The sequence below is a fragment of the Crinia signifera genome, chromosome 7 (assembly GCF_055691185.1).
Source record: "Crinia signifera chromosome 7, ASM5569118v1, whole genome shotgun sequence".
Taxonomy (NCBI): Eukaryota; Metazoa; Chordata; class Amphibia; order Anura; family Myobatrachidae; genus Crinia; species Crinia signifera.
The window spans coordinates 49,529,647-49,535,331 of NC_139223.1; the positions used below are offsets into that span (position 1 = coordinate 49,529,647).

At 43.5% G+C, this 5,685-nt stretch overlaps 1 pseudogene; it reads left to right on the forward strand.

Moving 5' to 3' along the window:
- The first annotated feature begins 779 nt into the window (after positions 1-779).
- On the forward strand, positions 780-898 carry LOC146025139 (5S ribosomal RNA; annotated as a pseudogene).
- The last annotated feature ends 4,787 nt before the right edge of the window (positions 899-5,685 follow it).

Genomic DNA, 5,685 nt, shown 5'->3' on the forward strand with positions numbered 1-5,685 from the left:
ACCTCAAAGGATCACCACTGGCGATTGAAAGGGCACACAGAATTGGCCCTGACAGACCTAACCCTACTGGTAGACCCCGCCCAGTCATCATGCGTATTCTGAACTACGCCGACAAGGTTAAAGTCTTGGAACACTACAGAAGAACCGACAGCATTACTTACAAGGGGGACTGTCTTCTCATCTTCCAAGACTTTTCTAATCTGGTGGCTTCTAGACACAGGGACTTTGCTCCTATTTGCAAGCATCTTATTGATTCTAAAATGAAGTTCTCTTTGCTTTACCCGGCTCGCCTTCATGTGTTTGGGGATGGCCAGGGCTCATTTCTCTATTCCTGAAACTTGAATGTGGTGTCTGGTGTCCCTGGGCGCTTGGAGGCCTACTAATGTTTGCTCTTGCATTTGGTTATTACTGAATATTTGCTGCAACATGTGTTTTTTCTTGCTGAATAGTTGTATTGTCTTAGCCGCAAAGTATCTGATAGGCTTCGATTCATGGTTTCATTGTTCTATTTGTTAATTTTAGTATTGCTCTATGTACCTGCCCGTTTTCTTGCCATATATGACTTACCACACTGTTTAGGCCCAATTCCAACTGGCAGATAAACAGTGTTGAGCCTCTTTAGTAGTTTAATTTGAGACCACCTTCTAATATCATGTCCTGTAGGTCTTTTTACATTACCAACACATGATTTTTTTCAGTAAGCCAATACAGTTAGGAAACTTTTTTATTAGCTTACCTGTAGATAGAAGTAGAAGAGGGCAAAAAAGTGCATGTGTCTCACATACAGCCATACTGCACTGGATAGGCCCAATCTTGTCTGGTCTTGGAAGCTAAGCAGTGTTGGGCCTGGTTAGTACTTGGGTGGGAGACCACATGGGAACACCAGATGCTGTAGGTTTTTTTGGGCTAGGAGATAGCACCCACCGGTGAGCGCTAATTCATGCTGCAGACGGCTGAATATTGTTACTATGCCCCACCAACTATTTTCACAACCTTTTTTAACCCTTTCAGGTCCATCATCTAGTCAGGCTCAACAGCCATAGCGCGCTAGTAGTAGAGCCAGTGGTGAGCCACTTTACAATAAGAATATTAACATCAGTCAATGTAGACAATTTTTGAATAATAAAAAAAATTACAATTAATTTAAACATATAAAGCAGACTGAATTGAAAAAAATAAATTGGACTGTTAAGGGGGAGGGGCACCAAATTTCAATTTGCATCCAGGAAACTGGGATTAATTTCCGCCTCTGCTTGCGGGTGCTAGAAAGATAAAGCTTTATGGACTCCACCAGGAAATATGCTTTCTTCTAGGGAACCGGGATTATCAGCGAACAGTTTGTAGTCAGCCTAAATGCTACCATGACAGGGAGACAGTAACCGCTATAGTGGTTCTGCATAAGATGTATAAAGTCTAGAATGGGGACGTTGTCTGCAGCAACCAAACACCTATCTATCAATCAAATATCAACTACATTCCATAAAATGATAGGTAGAAGTTTGGTTGCTATGGGCAATTTCTGCACTCTAGGAGGTTCTATACAAAGTCCCCAAATTCTGGTTATAGCCCTGTCTCTGTACCTAATACAGGTTCTCCATTATACATATATCAAAGAGAATGAGCTGCAAATAGCAACGAATGAGTATAAACGCTCAGCCTGTGCTCCACAAAAAAGAGACATAATTGCTGCAGGGGGAAAGGCAGGTAGGGTAGGTGCCAGCTTAAAGCAAGAGGGAAGATAAGGTGAAGAACAAAAGGTAAATGGCCCCTCCCCAGTGGATAGGCCATACTTAAGGAAGGGGGAGGATGGGGGTCATTACACTCAGAAGCAACCCCAGCAAGGATCATCCAGCAGCAAGAAATGGAACCAGAAATTATGCTAAGTATCTATTTATTTACAAGTATTCCTTCTTATTATTTTACTTAATCTCCTATTCGGCACCCTGCCACCCTCTATAGTCGCCCGTCACAAACTCCCAATGTATGTTATGAATTCAATAGTCAATGCAGCATACACAGGTTCTGGTTCTGCCTGGTCACAGTGGTTCTTGTTCTGCCTGGTCACAGAGGTTCTGGTTCTGCCTGGTCACAGTGGGCATTATTGCCATTGCTGCTCTCTTATTAAGCATCTGTCCTCTCTCAGTAATACCACATACTGTTTGGGCAACTTTCCCCTAAGGAATAAAGGCACCTTATAGGGTTTGTACACCAATTACCTAACAGTACAGTTGGGATTCAGGGCAGGAGTAGTTCAATGCTGCTTAATAGGAGGTTACTACAAGGGACAAGGCCAAAATATAAGTACTTTATATATATAAGGGATTTAAGATTATACTCCCTGCAACCTTTAGCAAAGCAGCAGAGAATTAGGCCCAATGGAGACAAGCAAGTTTAAAACAAGTCTCATGACCCCCCCCCCCCCACCCCCCTTAATGAAATTACTGAGGGCTTGTTTACATGACATAGCAGGGGGGATTTTCTTTGATAGAGATGATATCGCCTTTCACCCTGCATCTACTGCTCCCAACATGAACCATGAACCAGGCTGCCTAGCAATGGAAAACAAATGCATAGTTTTGTACAGATAAATGTTGGAAGAACTGAATTGTTTTTTCAGTAACATAATATAATATTGCGTAGCAGCGTTATTAAGATATGGCTAATCAATAATGTAAGAGGCAGAATGCAAATATGGGAATGCATGGTTGCAAGTGTATATTTATAATGTTAATATAATGCAATATAAGGCAGGAGAATAATTATGGTGGCACATTTTTCAGCGTGCAAGGCATCATAGGATTATAATACACAGTATTAGAAAGATGTTGCTGGATGGGGAATGATATATTATATCAGGTTAGATTAAGCTGCATTCAGAAGTATAACATGGTGTTGCATACAAAATAGAAACTTCATTGTTACATGTTATATGTACAATCATAATGGTAGTACATGATATCAATAAGTGAATTCATTATGTTTGTGCATGTTTAGCATTTTACTTCAGTATTAGACTGAATGTTCAAATATTCTCAGTAAAGCGCTGCGCAATATGTAATGGGTATTATTAATAAGGGCACAGGGAGGGAACCATAGTTCTGATAGCAACTAAGTTTGCGGTACATGCATGGCCTTCGCATGGAAGAAATATTACTGATGCTGGGTGCAAAGGTAGATGGATCCTTTAACAGATAAGGCAAAATAAATAAGTAAATAAATAAATAAAATGGGTGTATGCATAATCTTCCCTCCAAGTCTAGCTGTTGTTAGCCAGTTTGTTTTATCTCGGTTTACAATTGTAAAGCACAATGGAATCTGCGCTATATAAGACACTGTAACGGAATCTGCTGCCGCTATATAAGAATCTGTTAATAAATCAATAAATAAACTGCACAGTACAGGTAACTGCTCAGTGCGCATTAGCTTGCCAATTAGGAGGAATGTGCTGGAAATTCTGACATGGAATAAGCAAAGCACAATAATTATAAGAAAAACTATGTCATTTTATGTAACTTGGGTAGTAAACCATCATAGCTGCAATAATGACAGGTATCAGAAGGGTGCAAGCAGACATATGCGCAGTGCACCTGCCAGCAATGTGGTGGCTAAATCTTCTAACCTTTATGCAAATACGAGGGATAACAGCCCCTTCGACAACATGCTAGCAGTTTAACAACCCCAATTTTCATTAGGAAATGGGGTTCTCTGTTTAAGCTTAGTACAAGTTCTCTATCATGGTCATTTAGAACAAAGGTAATGAACTATTTACTGAACAAGCTTAGTGAAGTGTCTAATGCCAATGGGGCTTAAGGGGACGTTACAAATTCCATGGGGGTAGTTATCAGCGCAAATTCAGTCAATTGTATATGGATAGAGGCAGTTTAAGAAACGGAAAAAGGAGAATGCATGGAGGTGGCATTATAGGATTATTGCTCAGGTTTGGGAGGCTGCATGGTCCAACGTATTTACACACAGTACAAACTAACATGCTTTATGTCACCTCGCAGTGCAACCCTTCTTCTTCCACATGCAGATGCCTAATGATCGGAGGAGGCGGGCAGGCTGATGACCTGGACGGACACTTTGCTACGGCAATGCCGAAAGCGTAGTATGCAAACGTACTCTTCCTTGACAGGAAGGAGGGGTGAAGCTAGCATGGCCATTCATGGGGCCCCAGGAAAGAACAAGTTAAGGCCAGCATGGAGGAGGTATGAGGTACCCGGCATGCAGGCAAGAGGAGGGTCTGCTACTGGAGCTGTCCCCAATAATGCTTCACATACAACAGCACATACTGCACCAGGGGCCAGTACTGCAAATACAGGCACGCATGCACACACTGCGGCAAAGGGCACCCAGCAAAGGAATGCTACAAGGGAGCAGGGGGTTACACAGTGCCTAAAACAGAATGAGATCAGCGCAATAAGTAAGGCCGCAACCCCGATACAACTAAAAACATGCAAAAATGGCTAGGATGGTACCACAACAAAGAAGATGCAGAGTTTCTGGAAAAGGAACCCACTTTACAGCAGCTAGTAGTGTCCCCCTTGGGGGGTAGTACCAAAAAAGACGCCTGGAAAATTCATATAAATACAGCACATGTCATACCCCGCAGGAGGGTCGGTAAACGATGCTATAGAAAAGCAGCAGTGCAGTGTGGCTTACCAGTCTTTTGAGGACGTGCTCAAAATAGTGCGCAGCTGCGGGGAAGTGGCCCTTATGGGGAAGATAGATATCGAATCAGCATTCAGGCTCCTTCTGCTTCACCCCCAGAGTCAAAGATTCATGGGCCTCAAATTTGAGGGCAGTTATTTCATTGACCTATACTTACCAATGGGCTGCGCCATTTCATGCGCTTTCTTCGAAAAATTCAGTACGTTCCTGCACTGGTGCGTGGAAGCAGGAACAGGCAGTAAGACAATGGCACACTACTTGGACGACTTTCTAATGGTTGGCCAGGCTAATACCGATAGACGCGAGCAGCTGCTCAAATCCACCCAGGCGCTATTCCACACATTTGGGGTACCAATAGCAACCGAAAAAAACAGAAGGACCAACAACAAGGCTCTCCTACCTAGGCATTGAAATAGACACCTCAGACAAGACGTTTAGGTTACCAGAAGACAAGGTGTCCAACCTCCTGGGGCAGATTAGCGAGCACGCAAGGGCAAAGAAATTGACACTAAAACTGCTCCAATCATTGCTGGGGTCACTAAACTTTGCGTGCAGGATGATCCCTATGGGCAGAATCTTCTGTCTCAAACTGGAAAGGGCCACAGCGGGGACAAAAAGGGGCATCACTTAGGTAACAGCAGAGATTAGAGAAGACATGCTCATGTGGGAAACCTTTTTCTAGAAAGTCAATGGAGTAAGGATCCGGCTGGCACCACCTGTGCCAAACAAGAAGTTACACCTATACACGGACGCAGCAGAGTCATGGGGCTTCGGAGATTACCTAAAGGGAGAATGGTGCGCGGCGCTGTGGCCCCAGAGCTGGGCAGAGGAGGGGCTGACTAAGAACTTGCTGCTTCTGGAGCTGTTCCCAATAATAGTAGCAGTTGAATTGTGGGGCAGCAGGTTAGCCAACAAGGAGATAACTTTCTGGTGTGACAACTTGGGGTGGTGCAGGTGGTCAACAAGGAAAGGCCTCCTCCCCGCCAGCGATTAACCTGATCAGGCACCTGGTAT